Source organism: Lonchura striata, chromosome 3 (assembly GCF_050655825.1).
Source record: "Lonchura striata isolate lonStrDom1 chromosome 3, ASM5065582v1, whole genome shotgun sequence".
Lineage (NCBI taxonomy): Eukaryota > Metazoa > Chordata > Aves > Passeriformes > Estrildidae > Lonchura > Lonchura striata.
Window position 1 is genome coordinate 100,306,915 of NC_140705.1, and position 16,950 is coordinate 100,323,864.

A 16,950-nucleotide genomic window follows, 5' to 3' on the forward strand; every position below is an offset into this window, starting at 1 on the left:
CAAATTTACATTTGGTTCTCACTTTACTCTTCACTGTGCATGAAATTAGCATAAAATTCCTTCTTTTTAAGCCTTTACTAATGTTGATATATCCTGTTTCTTCTTGTTCTTTGATTTTTTTTCTTAACCTCACTTTTGTTTCCTGCCGTTCTGTCTTTCACCTGCCTTTTCTCTGACTCCTTTACATTTCCTTGCCTCATAATCCTCATGAGTCACTGCAGCTGTAATAGGGTTTAGAATTTACAGGGTTTAAGATATTTGGCTTTGAAGATAAAGACGGGAAAACTATATAAGGGTGGGAAAGGATACAAGGGCTCCATTTGATTCCTTATTATCGTGCTCTGCTGGTAGCATCCCAATTTTGCTGCCTCTCTCCTGTTTTTCTGTGTCTGAGCACTCATGCTTCAGCTAGCCCAGCCTGAGTGACTAGATATCATCTACTGGTTAAAAAAAGTATGGAATAGGACAGTGTTGAGTCACCTAAAGGGGGAAGAAAATAGAGTATCCACATTCAGGGGGCAGAGGAGAGTGTGGGCTGCATGGTCTCTGTACTGCAACTACCATGAAAGAGCTGGGCAACAGAGTCCCCTCCAGCCACTTGGCACTCTACAGTGGCATTGGGTGGCCTCTGGTACTGACATGGGACATGTGGGTTGGTCTGTTCATTCCAGCAGGGCACAACCCTGGAGCACAGCTTGGAGCCAGCACTTAGTGCTTGGGGAACACCAGCCACTTAGTTTCTTCCCATGCTCAACAATTAATGCCTTCTAGCAGACCTTTCAAAAGCCTTTCTTTACATTACAATTCTTCCATTGCTTTGTAAGAGCTTACGTCACATCACAAGACCAAAAAGCACAGTGCAGCTTAGTGTAACTTGACCCTGATCTGGCATTTCTTTGTGATGTGTCATGTCAGAAATGTAAAGAAAACAATATTGTCCCTTTCTTATTAGCTTGAGCAGCAGTGGCCACTACAAGTTGCCTTTACCTTCTGCCTGGAAGATGTATGTGGTTTATAAGACTAACAAGAGTTCTGTGCTGGAAGTAGGAGAAATCAGGTTTATGAAGCTTTACATACATTTTGGAGAGCTGAATGTCAGCTTAACAGCAAGTGTGCTCTGAGTTAGTGCTGTCGGGGTGGTTGCAGAGAAGCTGGCACTTGCAGTCTTTGTGACTTGAGAACAAAAAGTGATGAAGGATGATGTTTTATAATGTCTGTAGATTTAAATTTTTGGCCTATTTAATTTCAAGTCCTTTTAAATAAGCATTTTCCAAAATGGATTTGAGACAGTGAGAAAAGGCTGAAATTACCCTTAAAAGTGGGATGAGTAAGAAAGACATTCTAGAACATCCTAAGCCTTGTAATAAGTTTCCTGCTTGTACTGAGCCTTGTACAAAGCAAGAGTGGCAAACAGGACCTGTTACAGCCTAGACCCAGAACTGATCACATTACAAGGAATAATATCTGCATTAGTTTTTTCATGTCTATGCAGGAAACTATAATCCTGAGTCCCATTTTAGAGTGTACTGACCTGTTGTTGCTTACTGTGAGTAGTCTGTCTTTTATGTTCTCAGAGCTACAGCCTGTTTGCATTGAAATATCACACTCTCAAGGGCCTTGCTGCTCCCCCTGCAAGGATGAAAAGTGCTTCTTGTTTTTAAAAGAAGACTTATAACTTGAATACCTTGGGGATGGTGAATATGCAGCCCTGTTTTAAAAGGCTTATGTGATAGTAGGAATTGAGGATAGTTTGCAGATAGAGGATTCTAGGGGGGCCTCAAGTGTTCAACTTCCAGTCCTGCTAGAAACCTGTTGAGTGACCTTGAACAACTCCCCACTGCTGCAGCTCCATTTTCCCTTTGATTTTTAAATTTGTTTAAGCCTTTCTGTAGCACTTTGTGGTATAAGTCTTGATCTCATCTCGATTGTTAGATACTGGTACAGTTTGAAAGGAGTACAAAAATGGAGACTCTGAGTTTCCATACTTCTGCAGGGATGAAATGTTCTCATACTGTGTAGTGTTAGCAGTTCTCCAGCCAAAATACTTCTGCAGAAGAGATTATGCTCTCTGTCACAGTCTTACCTTCTCATCCATACTTTTTCAGTAAGTTCAGCTAAATCAAAGTACCCAAGTCAGATCCCAGCTTATGATAGAATTATTAATTGAAATGTCTTCCTTCCACTGATGATTTTTTTTCTCTATGGTGAAAAAGGTGAGACCTTTGTGAGTGTGATATATTGCAAAAGACATTTGAATGAATGGGCTGTTGTAATTTTGAATCTAATAATTTTAGTCTAACTAAAACTAAGTGCTTTATTTTGTAGTTTTTTTTCTATAAAAGGGTGAAAAAAAACCCCCAAAACACCACAGAGCTCCCTGCCCCCCTCCCCCAATCTTTTACACATATATATATAAAATGATAGTAAATAAAAAAATTCCAAAGGCATCTGCAAGATTTTTGTAGTACAGTGTATATAAAAAAGACTTTTAATTTACTTTACAGTAAAGACTTTTAATTAACTTTTAATTTAATTTACAGGATTTCAATTCTACGTAATTTAAGACTGTTTTCCTCAAATTTTTGCTTAAATTAATTATGCCATTGAGTGTAAGAGCCATCTCAAATATTTGAAATGTTTTCCTTTGTAGGCACAGCTACATGGGTCTGGGTTTTGACCTTGGAGAAAGCAGGCACCTTGTGACTAAACTTATTTAATAGGATGTTTGCTGAACATTAGAGATCTACTTTAACAAGAGGTGAATGATACCCTATAAGTGCTGTTTCTGTCAGTTCATTGTAAAGGCAGAATATGTTGATAATCCAGATTTAAACAGTACAATTGCAGATGGCTGTGTTTGATCAGCTGTATTGATCAAAATTCTTGTACAGGAGGACCTCCAGAAAATAAATCCAAGAGATATGTGCAAAGTTAAATGGAGTTTTGGTTCAAAAGCCCATAGGGTCTAGTCACCCTCTAATATCTCTGAAAATGCCTTAATTCTCCTTAAGTCAGTCCAAGTAGAAATGTAGATTTGTTCATGTTATTTTCTACCTGATTTCTTATTGTAGGCCTTTGTCTCTCTTATGCATGGAGCCCTGTCCCTGCTTATCTCCATTGTGAGCAGTTGTGCATGGGCACTTCCACGTGTACACGTGTGCAGGGGAAGTAGTGCCTCAAAACCTCCTCATGACTGGGCACAGAATTCATTTCTTATGCCCTATGGATGGGGAAGAAGAAGGGTTAGAGGTCAGGTCAGAACAGGAGGGGATCTGGTGACAAGAAGGAAGGGAAAGGGGCTCCCTGTCTGTTCTCAAGTGTAAGTAAAGGTGCAGCTTCATGGACTCGGTGCCAGCAACAGCCCTTCAGCCTCTCTCTCTGGGTCAGGAGGCAGCCTGCTGGATGTGCATTTATGGCCTCTCCGTTACCCTTGGGATTAGTAAGGATGTTATACCTTATTTCTGCACTGGCTGTACATTACTCAGGGTTACCTGGGCATTAAAGACTCCTAAGCTGCCCTTTTTGACTGCAGAATTCACAGGATCTCCCTGACTGCCTGCAGTGGAATCTACTGAAAAGTAGCAACCATTTACATTATTCTGGTTTCTAGTTTTCAAGTTGTACTGAAATATTTTTTGAGTGACTGTGCTGTAAAGCCCTATGAGCTATTTTAGCCATATTACCAGAGGCAGTTTATTAAAAACTGCACTGCCAACCATGAAAGTCCTTCTTGAGTTGCATCAAGAGTATCAACAGCATAAGAATGTGCACTTTTCAGTTAACATTACTAGAACTAATATGTAAACAAACAGTAGGTTGCATATTCTTAATGGGCTTAGAATATCTTTCAATTAGGGCAGAAGGCTACCTACAATTATTCAACAGTACCTTTTTAGGAAACCTGCCACCCATTAGAAGTAAAATGCTTTTTCTATCTTTTTTAAATGTTAAAGAAAGAGGGTGACAAGAGTAGGCTGAAAAACTTCAGGCTGTGCCCTTCCCTGCACAGCTTGAACTCTCCTTGTATTTATCTGAAGCAGATGTTCCAGGCAGGATGCACGCTGCAGCCAGAGGTGAGGAGGGAGGTGTACAGGACTTGAATACATTTCACTGCAGCTCCCACATCCTGTTTACACATTGCTGCTGGCCTGAGAACAACATAGGGAATAAAAAAAGGAAGGTGGAGGGGGGTGTGATAGGAAGGAATGGCTGATGGGAGCCGTGATACCAACACTGCTGCTGGGTGTGCACATTGAGAGTACTGGAGATTTGTGGTGCTCTTTGCATCAGCCTTTGCTAGCAACATTTTCTCCACCACTTTGGCAGGCATTGATAGACATGCTGTCTTTAGTCATAGGGGAGAGAAAAGGAAGAGAGGGAGCAATTAGTTGGGGAAAAAAAAAAAAAAAGGCAGCTCACCTGCAGTGAAACTATACTTACTCTCAATTCAGCAATACTGCTCAGACTCTAGAAAAAACACACCTGGAATTCACTGAACCGACTTTTCTGTCTCATTAAAATTTTGGACTGATTTTTAATAGTAGAAAGTCATTTATTGAATCACTGGTGGGCAATGAGAAATACTAAGAAAGCTAAGGCCCATTTCAGCAGTCAGCCTGCTGAATGATGGATTTTTTCAGACTGGATGCTTACTGGCAACTTGATTTCTACACACAGAGAGCAGAGAAGGGCCCACTTTTCTGTGCACAGGAAATGTACTTTCATTTTGTGTTTCCCTTTTAACTCATTGCACCTCTTCCAAACCATCCACACGAATTCCTGTCTAATACTAGAGAGAGAAGGAAGATGTGTGAATATATACTCCAAGCTTTTTTTTTTTTTTTTTTTTTGGTTGGGGTGGTTTTTTATTTGGTTGTTTGTTTTTTCTTTAATTTTTTTAAAGTATTCCTTAAACTAGATCACAAAGGTACCAGATTTTCATAACCAAAGATTCATAAAACTGCTAATGACAAAATTCACAGGAGGCAAAATGGAAGAAGCAGTTTTTCTAGGTTGTTTTCCAGGGGGTTCATAATATGGTCAGGGAATGCTATGTACCTGTTAGGTGTCCCTGTAATATCACATTCTGCAGAGGCTGACTTCACATCTACATGGTCATGCACACATACAGATGTGGTATTTTGAAGAACATGTACTTTCCTATGCTTGAATGGTATGAATTTAAACATTAAACATCACAGATGAACTGATGTCTCATCAGTCAGAACAAACCAACGTACAGTGCTAGGCAATATAAAAGAAACTCAACATTTACAAAAATATGAAAATCTATATATTAATAAGTTATTATAATATATTTATTTTATATCCTACCCATTAGAATGTTTAATACTAAAATCATAGCATAAAAGTTTCTGTTCTCTCAGTCGAGAACATATTAACTTTACTATTACCTTTTTATTTTTTTAAGAAAGGAACTGTCTTAGTACTCAGGACTTCTCATTTTTACACATCATGTTCCTGCAGGAGACAGAAACTTCTAAAGCACTTGCTAAAATAAGCTACATTTCCCCACATGCCTTGCTTTTCTTCACTCTATTATATTTGGATTATTTTTGTATCCAAGAAACTACCACGGTATTAAGTTTTGATTTTCTTATTTCAAATCATCTAAAAGACCAGAAATTTGGGATCAAGTTGAAAAATAGAAAGAAAATTTAAATTCTGATTATTCTCAAGCCCTCTCTCTAAGCTTCAATCTATTTAGCACTTGAAACTCAATCTTCAGATAAGGAACACCAGTCAAGCTCTTTGTTGCTTCCCATTTTTTTTGTATAACACAGCCTATCGAGTTCCTTTTTCCATGAAATAGCTGTAACAATAAAAAGATGCATTAAGATCTTACTGTACTATTACTTGTAATCCCAGCTCACATTTACACAGCTTTGTAATTGCTATGTTTTTTAAAAGCTTTTCAAGCTGTATATGAAAGGTATTACATCTGTGCTAAAAAAGCATCCATCTAAGGGTCAGGCAGAGGCTACATGAAAAGTGTTTAATTTTGTGCTGCAAAAAGGGTTAGAATAGGGTGAAGAACTGTAATTGGAAATACAGATACTGTTTGAGGAAAAAGGCTATTTTATCTATCTCAATATTTTCCATTTCCCTATATTTTTTATAATTTCATTAGAGAATCTGGTCTTTTGAACCAGTTTTGTGGTGGTGTCTTCTACTTTCCAAATGAAACTTATTAAAGTAAGCAAAATTAAAAAGCCATCAAGGGAAAAGTGCTACTGTAGTTACAGGTAGGCAAACAGCAATATGCCATTTTCTGGCTTAAGCCTTTGGCCTCCAGTCTGAGCATGTGTTTGCAGCCTTGGGAGTTCCTATTGCTACTTGGAAATATTCTCAGGATGGTGCCTACAACAAAGACCTTGTGAGCCACAGGACAATAACAAAGATATGTAGCAAATGGAGAATGAACATTATATTAATGGTATAATGCTAAGAGACCATGTCATAGCACAGGTCTGAGTTTTAAACCAGACTCCACTTCTATTCATCTTTTACTGGCATTTCCAAACAGGGTTGAGGTCATTTAAGACAACAGAGCCAAAGACATGACAGACAGCACTCTACTAGTAAGAAAAGAAAGTCAACTACTAAGCATGAACATTCTATATGGACATCATCTAACTGTGTCCAGCAACTGAATATCCAAAGCAATACTTCTTATTTGGAATAAAATAATGAATCATAGCAAGATTAGAATATAGCATATGTGGTCTGCATACAAAAATTATTTTTTGTATTGTATTTTTTTTTTTTTTTGTATAATCTGCTAATAGAGAAGATGATGGCAAGGTACCAACGTTTCTTCCTTATTCCTACTTCTGCATTGCATGCCCAGAGGTCCTAGTTTACAAAGTCAAAGTGGAAAGAATTTCAGAATTGACTTCTAACAATTGATGTTACCATTTTTATCCTTATCTATTTATACTTTAATCATACACAGTGGTCAGGACTGGTACCTGACTGTGCTGACAGTTTTATGATATATAAGATGACACATTTTGTTCCAAGAACCCTGTTGTCCCGTGGCTAGAATAGGCACTGAAAATTTTCAATAATCACTCTATCTTTTTAATTTTGTGGAAGATTTTTGATCCTCAGTAAGCTCTGTTGTGTTTTGAATGATAATAAAGTACCTTTATGTATGTGTATATATGTGTGTATATATATATATGTGGATATATTTTTAATTTGCATATTTATTATCTTGTTTCACCTGTGTGTTGTCAAAATAGTTTCCTGACCTGTTGGGCTGTTGGAGTCCAGAAGAGGGCCAAGAACCAAGAAGATGCTCAGAGGGCTGGAGCAGCTCTCCTATGAAGACAGCCTGAGAGCTGGTGTGGCTCCACCTGGAGAAATGAAGGCTTTGGGGAGCCCTTGGAGCTCCTTCCAGCACCCAAAGAAGTTTAACTCAGTAAAGGGAGAGGGGCTTTTCACAAGGGCATCAAGTGACAGGACAAGAAGTAATGGCTTCAAACTGAAGTCTGAGGGTGGTGAGGCCCTGGCACATGTTGCCCAGAGAAGCTGTGGATCCCCCACAGCTGAAAATGTTTGAGGCCAGGTTGGATGAGGTCTTGTGCACCCTGCTCTTGTGGAAGGTGTCCCTGCCCATGGAAGGAGGGTTTGAATGAGGTGATCTGAAAGGTCCCTTGCAACCCAAACCATTCTGTGATTCTGATTCCTTGCCATTGGCACCTATTTTGTGGGTAGGCTGAGTAAAAATTTTGCTCTTTCTTCAGTCACTGAGATGATGAAGCTGAACAGAGAAAGTCATCACTTTGGTGGAGGTTTAGTTACAAATTATGTAGGAAACTTTAAAAGCATTTGGCATTCATACCAGTCTGCTGTAATACTGAATAATAATACTATTCATTCTCATGAAGAGGATAAATGCTTCAATAATGCTTAATGTTCAGTTTACAGTCATTATTCTGGAATGGGAATAACACAGAAATACAATTATGAATCTACTGTGTCTGATGACAGTTTTAATTCCTTTAATAGTGAACTTGGCCATGGTGAGGATTTCTTATTCTTACTTCTTTTTCTGCAGTCATATCTATACACAGTGCACTTGACTCAATTTAAGTTATGAGCAATGCATTATTCATATTGCTAACACTGCTCCGGAACTTCACTTGCAGACTTAATTTCATGGTTAGTGATTTCATTGTGAGAACAGTAAGGACAAATGGAAAAAAGAATGCTTTCAGTTTGTTTGGATTTGAAGAGCATTGTAAAATATAAAACAGTGAAACTTAGCAAAGCCAGAGCTGCAAGTAGAAGTTGCTCTTTCACTGCCTGCAAAGTTTTTATGTTTGATCATTTATGGATTTAGTGCAGAAAAGACAGATTATACCATCAAACTAAAGAGATGCCACTAAATTATTATTGATTTTAATGAATGCTCAGTATTTGTGCTTCATAAAACCCATAAACTTCATAAAATAGAGGATATGATCTCAAAAGATCATATATTAATACCCCATCTTCTGTCATTCAGTCAAAAAATTCAGTCCCAAGTGCAAAATAATTGAATTTAGCTGACACTAACTTTTCTTAATGACACTTCTGACTTAACTGCTAGGAGCTATCTTCTCTTCTTGCCTGATAAAATAAGCACAGCCTTTGAAATATTTTAAGGTAAAACTTTTAGTAGATCAAACTGTACTCACTGTGCCAAGTCTTGCACACAAACCCACTATTAGCCAACCAAAACCAACTACAGATACCTTACAAAGAAGTAAATGCATAGATTTTAAATGCACAATTAAATGCAAATTTGATGATATAGACCAATTAGATACAGTTATGGCAGGATAATGACATTTTATATATCTATTTTGATAGATAATTTTTAGAAAACTGCAATAAGTGCAATGCATCAATACATTTTTAACAATGCTGGTCTTAGTTTAAAACATGGACAAATTTTCATAACTAATGACACTGGATTGTGTAGCTATTTAATTAAGAAAGAAAAAGCTGTCAATGGCCTTTGTGGAGTTTGTATGGTAGAGAGGAGGAAATAATGAAAAAGCGTCTGCAGTAGAAAACTGATATATCATGAAGAGGTCTGGTTTACATTTATGATTTAAAAGATATTTCCCTGTGTCACATCAAACTATCTAGCAAGAATTTATTTTAGGGAGTGTAGGGATTAGGATTATTCAAAAACCATCTAATTGGGGAATTGTATAGGAGGGTATCAGCCTCCTCTTGCATGATTTGCATTTTGGTTTTTCAGTTACTTTCCTCAGCACATTTCAAAATATCTCCACCTTCAGAGGGCTCTCAGCTGCATTAGCCTTTGACTCGTGTCTTCAAAATGTGTAATTCATCATTCTATGTGTGTATCTCTATCTAATCTATTTTTCTTAGCTTTTCTTATCCACCATACTCAGTTTTACAGGTAAGATGGCACAATAGGGTGATATCAGGGTGATGTGTACAAGGCAGACCTTAGGAGTGAGGAAAAAAGGGAAAAGAAGGCCCATCTCCAGGCTGTGTACATGAATACCCACTGTCAAAGAAAAAGGCAGGAAGAATTAGAGCTCTGCTTGTGGTCACCAAACTGCATCACCCCTGCACTTAGTTACTGTGGTGGGACAGCTCACGTGGCTGAAAGGTTGTTGTGGAGGGATACACAACATTCAGAACAAAGAGAATTCTGTTACAGACTGTCACCATAGGATGAGGGAGTACATGAAGCCTTATTTAAACAACTCAGGAAGTCTCTGTACCCAGACCCTATTTCTTTTGGAGAACTTTCTTCTGTCTGTAATCTGCTGGAAGGGCAACATGTACATGGTCAGGTGTAGGTACTATACCAAAGAGGGATGGCACATAGCTGTATCTGCTATTCACTTAACAAGACAGGACTAGTTGGTTTGTAATAATCATTGATACCTTTGGTTATAGGCACCATGAAATAGGAGTTCAAGATCCTGAGGAAGGAGAAGAGATTTAAGATTATTCTGAAAAATGGTAGATGGGACACCATGAAATGGAGCTTCAAAGAGGAACGCAGCTCAGAATAAATTTGCAGATCCTTAATGACAGTATCCTCCAAGTACAGGAATGGTCCCCCCATTACACAGAAAAACAAGGACATGTAGCAGGACATCAGCTTCTCCAAACAGAAAACTCATGAAGGAGCTATAGGAGGCAAAAAGGAGACAAAACTCAAACAGAAACGAGAGTAGTCCTTGCCATTACATTAATAATAAAAGACTGAACAAGGAAAATGTTCATAAAATGGGTAAAAAAAGGGTTAATTAATCAAATCCAAGGAAGTGGACTAAGCTGCCTGTAAGCTGATGATGAATGCGTGGGTCTGCCCTGACCTGGCCTGTTTAGCATCTTTGCCTTGCTAGGGGGCATGGAGTGTGTGGTCACTGAGTTTGCAAATGACACCAGGCTGAGCAGACCTAGAGTGGAGTTGCTATCAAGAAACACTGAGACAAATGGAGGAATGAGCCAACAGGAACCTTCTGAAACTCAGAAAGGAAAAATGCTGAGTCCTGCACCTGGAAACAAATGAACTCCTGCAGCAGTACAGGCCATTGACTGGCTCACTGAGGAGCATCTCTGCAGGACTTAAGGGGCTGGCATGACATGAGCTGGTAGTGTGCTCTGGCAGCAAAGGAAACAAATAATGTTCTGAGCTGCATCCCCACAAACACAGACAGTAGATCAAGGAAAGGCGAATAAGTCCTTGTCATTGTGAGCCTTCATTGAAATATTAAGTGCAATATGGAAAAGATGAAATCTGTCCTTGGAGGTTTTGAATTCCTGTCTGAGTAAAGTACCAAATAACATGAATGGATCTTAAAGCTGAGCTTCTGAATAGAAGCTTGGACTAGAGACCTCCTGAGGTCCCTTGCAGCTTAATTATCCTCTCTTTCTATGATTAAGAGGGAGAGAAAAAGAAGAGTTGGAAAGACAAAGGAATGGGTTCAGATCAGAAGAAATATGCCCTCGTTTCATGATTCCATCTCTTAACCTCTGCATCCTAAAAGAAAAAGTGCAGAAGGCTTTACCCAGCTGGGTGAACACACGAAACAATCTCCTTGCAAAGTGGCTACCAACCTGAAACACCTCAGTCATGGTGAAGTCCCAAGAGCACAGGGAAGTTCTGCCACAATTGCCACACTACCTGAAGGAAAAGGGGTAGAAGATTTCCACCCAAGGAAAGTGTGAACATTCATTTGGAATATACTTTTTCCTCAGAAATGTGCATATTAACACCTTGATGACACGAAATATGTCTTTCCTATAAGGAAAATGTGAAAGATTCCAAAATGTAATTTATTTTTAACATGCTGTTTTGTTTTGATCTTAAAGCTATCCCTGGGATTATCCTAACAGTTTTCTTTTAGTTTGTGTCTTTCAATTTTGCTGAATAACTAACGTTAACCCAGAGGCGTCTGGCATAATTCTACCAAATATAGCTTACTGATGGGGTGGGAGAAAGAGATGCAGCCTGTTATTATATCTCAGACATTCAGGAGACAAATTTTCATGTTTATGTAGCCCTTGAAAGTAAACAGTGAGAGGAATGAATAAGTGACATCTCAATTTTTTACAGAGGTAAATTTTTCCTAAGATTAGCAGCTCTCTATTACCTCAGCCATATATATCAGACGATGAACTACTCCTTGTTTAAAAATGTATTTTCTAGAGCCTAGGTTCAAGGATATAAAATGAAATAGAAAAAGAATATCAGAAGTTAATGCTTTGCCAGTCACTTGATGTTATGAACAATATAGTTTCTTGTAAGTCACCTGGGTATTTATAGCAATTTCCCCAGTGAGAAGGGCTATTGATAAATGCTACTATTAAAACCTTACAATAACTGTAATAGTATCTTTCATTTTTAATAGTGTCTTTGATCCTAAAGGGGCAACTCCTTTACTGCCTGTTTTCCAATTAAGAAGAGCATTCACATTTTATGGCCTTCATCCTATTCATCCTGGTTACTGGAGAAGGAATTAACCTGTAGCTCTGGAAAACCTAAAACTATTTTCCATTTCTATATTCACTCTTCACTGCAGGGTCTCTGCAGACTCTCCACACAGAGTGCTGTAGGCTGACTCTGTTTATCTCCTGCCATTGATATGATATGACATGGTATTATGCCTCCTAATGTTTGCATTATATTAGATCCTTTTATATTAAGATCTCCAGACAAGTAATCATATTCCATTGTACTCTATGCTGTGTAGAGATTTATCAGAAAAGGCAGTCCACAGCCCAGAGAGTCTGCAGTCTAAACCAGACAGGGCAAAAGGAAGCAGACACTTGATCCAGTGAGGGCCTCAGACATGCAAGTAGACTGTAAACAATTTGCCAAATTTATTTGGGAAGACTTTGTGGAAGAATAGGGAACAATTTCTGGGCTTAATTTTGCTTTCACACACAATTAATTTTGAAAATTCAGCTCTGTACTTGGGTCATAAACAACAGAAACTAAAGCATTGGGCTAGATTCCTCAAATGTCAGGATCATCTGAAGTTTATAAATGTTTAACTTTAGAGAAGATTATTCTAGATTATAGCAATCAGTTTAGTCAAATAATTTTGGTAATGCAAAGATTTTTTCTCTGAGCTGAATCTTCTCTCTAGATAGTATTTTTTTTCCAGGCTGAAGTCTATCTAGAATATATAATTTTTTTTGGGAATAGCTCTTCAAATTAAGTAAAAGGTATTTTTTGACCTTTTTTAGATTGTTCAGTAACGTTTTTTGAAAAGTATGAACAAGGACTTGCACAACCTTCTGCAGACCATGTCAAGCATTATTGCATCCCCCACACAGAAGAGATGGTCCTTGTGGAAATGTCTCAGCTTCTCCTCCTGAAGCACCAGGGAGATGTGGTCGGTTACAGAGGGACAGAAACAGGAACACCCCTTTAGACTTCACCCCAAGAAAAACCCCTGAGTTTTTCCTTGAAATCAGCCTTATGACCCGTAAAGCCTGAAAAAAGGCAAAAATACTTTGGCCATAGGCTAGGATCAGATCCCTATATAGATTAAATGTCCAGCAGCTTGACTGCTCAGCCAGATACAGCCCACAGTACATTGGCTTCTCCTTAGAAATCGTTTAGACAGACTTGGACTTCCTGCAGCATTCTGGTGTTGGACTGGAAGAGACTTAAACTGAAACTAACAGTTTCTAAATCAATTTCAAATTTTAATGAGTTTCTGATACTGAATTTCAAAATGGCTATCACTATTAATTCAAAACTCTTCCCAGTGGTGCATGTCAAGGTGAGACACCACTCAGTTGTGTTCAGAAAAAAAAAAGTTTATGTTGACCATTTTTTTTCCTATTGTCTTGGCCTTTCAATTACCAAGTTATACCCTCTCAAATATTAATGAGAAATATGAGCGTGTCTATATGTATATATTGACACGGTAGTGGACTTTCTTTTAATACTTGCTCCATCCAAATAAAAACAACCTTAAGCCTTAAGAATTCTTTAATTCTTTGAAAGTGGAGGGATTTATAAATCCACAGTTGGAACAAGAATTGCAAACCTTAAAAGAGAGATTATGTTTCCAAAACATGAGGACAAGTATGACCTTAATGTAAAACTATGTGTTTTAGCCTATGGGTAAAAGTGGTACATGAGGGGACTATTTATGTTTAGGTGTGTAAATAAATAGTAAGCCTTTGGACACCCGATTTACATTTACAGCAATGCCTGCCAGCAGTCTTTTATTTCTATTATGGTTTCAGGATGTTAACACCACAGGAACAGAGCTAAATTAGTTGTTGAAAATGCAGAAGTGTCTGTAGCACCTCTCACCTTCACATCTAAAAGGTCTGATTTGAAAATGTTCTTGACTTAAATATAATGATAGTTCCATGACACTGGTTTGTTCCTCCAGAACAAACACTATGGAAATGTAGCAGAATTGGGTCCCTGGTATTTTAGATATCTTATCATGAGATGATTTTAATCCTGTATTGATCATGACAAAAGATTGAAAATAATTCTAGGGAAATTGATTGCATTTGTACAAATACTTTTCTTTGTTTTATTTGGCTGCAGAAGGAATAGAAATGTGTTGGTTGTACAATGATACACTTGGTAGATTTTGTAGAGGTAAAATATTTCTGAAATAATTGGAGATGGAAAGAAAATAAATAAAAAGAAAGCCACGCTCTTTTAAACATTTTATTTGTCCAAAACTCTTCACTTTCTGAAGTATTGTTCCATTACTTCAAAAATGGAATAGCAATAAAAATCTCAGGTTATTAAGTCCTCTGAAATAACCATAACCGATCATAGGCCATCATCACTTTAGTATCTCCTGTGATTGATATTCTTTTATACATGGAATAAATAAAACTAGTCTGATATATATATATATATATATATAATCTTTGTGCTTTGCCTGGAAGCTGCCTGCATGGTTGAAAGAGCTGTTCTTTTGGCAGGAGCTTCAGTCCTGTATCATATCCTCCACAGTACTCTAGTTCAAGTTTAGGCAGAGTGCCATAAAAATTCCACCTTTATCTTCTATATGTGATAACAAACAAGCACTCAGATGCTTCAGTTTCCATCCTTTTGCATGATACTCCACTAATTCATCCAGCAATTAGGAGTTTTATGCTTTCTTCAAACAAGGAATGCTTGAACCCATATCTGTCACATTAGTGAAGTGCTCAGGCCATGAAGTATTCTGGTTTACATGTTCTCCACCCTTTCACTTGAAATGCATCCAAAAACTCTACCTTCATGGGCCAGAAGGAGTATGGCCAAAAAGAAACCTGACTCTAGCTTCAGGTTCAGACATTTGGTTAGAAAAGGAGAAAACCAGGGATGCCAGATACTCCTCCCCAATATGTATGCATATTATATAACTGTTAAAAGAGCCTTGGGAGCAGAGTAAAGAAACATAATGTCTATTATTAAACAACCTCCGGAGAAGACGGCTAAATATGTATTGTCTTTGTCTGCTTGTAGTGGCCCTGAGAAATATAGATTCAACAAGTCTCCATCTGTGTTTTCTCAAGTCTGTGGGTGAAATCATTGCAATGTTCATTGCCCTCGTCTTTATTTTTAAATTAGCACTTGATTCCTGTTTAAGGGCTTTTGAACATGTTCCCATGCACTTCCTTGCAAGGCAGATCATCACCTTGCAGCTATTGCACATTTCTGCAGCAGTTCTCTTGGTCTTATTAAGAAGTGCAAGAACACTCATGCTTTATTCTGCCAACACCAAATATGATGGAATGCCAAAGGTTAAAATGAGATGTAGGAGAAACAATTGTGTAAGAATATTGTTGTTATCAGCATGCTCTCAGCTATTCACTGGGATAGAAGTGCTGCATACTGTTCAACAAGAAATTAAATATAATATTTACACTGAAAGACATCCTTAATAAACAAGAAAGATTAAAAATTAATTATGAAATCAAGGTACAGAAGATGACCTGCCTCAGATAAAAAAACCCCAAAATAGCAGATTTAGAGTCAGCAATACACTCCCATACTCTGGCACCAAGCTTAGTGCTCAGCCTGACATGGATATCATATTTCTGCACCTGAATATATCTTCTGTATGAGATACTAAAATTCCTGCAAGCCCTGCTTAGACAAAGTCTATCCTTTCATGCAGTTAGGCAGGCTCTTAATGTTGTGCCTTGAGACCAGTGCTTCATAGCCCTTCTGGTTCCATTGATGTGCCTTTTCAAATGAGAAACACAAGCACTATTTAACCTAAAACAAGTTTGAGAGTTTAAACATAAAAATTACTGAAAATTCCAGTTCATGTGAGAATTTTGAGTGGCTGGTGGTAAACAAAATAACTGGTGGTTTCAATTTCTGGTCTCTTTAGATCTTTAGAATGGACTTTAATAGGGATTATATGAATATATTTAGAATATATACTATATATATATACACATACATACATATATAGATGTGTGTGTATGGATGTGTATTTACACATTGACACATTCTCTTCTTCATAAATGAAGAATATTCCCACTGAATAGCTTAGAATTTGACTCTGTTTGAGAATAACCTTCTGTATGGAAGAAGTTAAATCCTGTATTAAGTACAGAATATCTTGGATCTCTTTCAGCTTTACTGTATAAGCAACTTATAATTCAAGATTCAGAAAATAGAAACAAAGAAGAGGAAGCTTACCAAACATGGCTCTTCTTGAGAAACACAGAGGAAAAATCTCCCTAATGTATTCCTAACATTGAAAGATGATGGAAATTATTGACCTTTCAGCAGTCAGGATTGTGGTTAGACTATATTGTACATGATATAATCTCTTAGTGGGACATCTTTTTGAGGGTCAGCTCCTCAAAGGAAAGGTTAATGTTTGCTGTCATGTACAAAAGAGCTCTGCAAAAATTCAGCCAACTGGAAACCGGTCAGTTGGAAGTTTAATTAGATTAATTGGGCTTAATTATGTATATTACTTAATAACAGTTAAGCAGAGGCTAACTAATATACTTAAAATCTCAAAATTATTCTCAGCCTAAAGTATTCTATGCTATGTGTACATTTGAGTAGTCTCAGTTTCCATAGAATATATTAATATTACTACAGTTTCTGTAGACTATATTAATATTACTACATTATGCCAAAATTTTCTCCTCTAGCATGTGAAATATGATGTGTCAGCAGTTTGTTTCAGGTTTTTAACCAAAATAAATAGTTGCTATAGCAGTTGTTGCATCATGGCTCATTTGACATGCTCTCAGAACAATTAGGGATGAGGTTTTAAACAATTTTGTCACCTGTGTAGTAAGAGCAGGGGAGGACATATTCCTGAAAAGCTGACACATTGTTTCACACCAAATTCTGGAATGACATGATTTTCTGTGCTGGTCTCAAACAGAGCTGAGAAAAAAAAAATCAGGCATAAAGAAAGATTCAAAGGCATTTAA

The 16,950-nt window shown here is 37.6% G+C and overlaps 1 long non-coding RNA gene across 15 annotated transcripts in view; it reads left to right on the forward strand.

The window, feature by feature from the left end:
* LOC144245989 (uncharacterized) overlaps positions 1 to 14,213 on the forward strand; it is a 407,049-nt gene extending 392,836 nt beyond the window's left edge. For all 15 annotated transcript variants that reach the window (XR_014954465.1, XR_014954467.1, XR_014954464.1 and 12 more), the window contains one exon: positions 7,269 to 14,213. This is a non-coding gene — a long non-coding RNA (uncharacterized LOC144245989). The remainder of the gene's footprint in view (positions 1 to 7,268) is intronic.
* Positions 14,214 to 16,950: the final 2,737 nt, after the last annotated feature.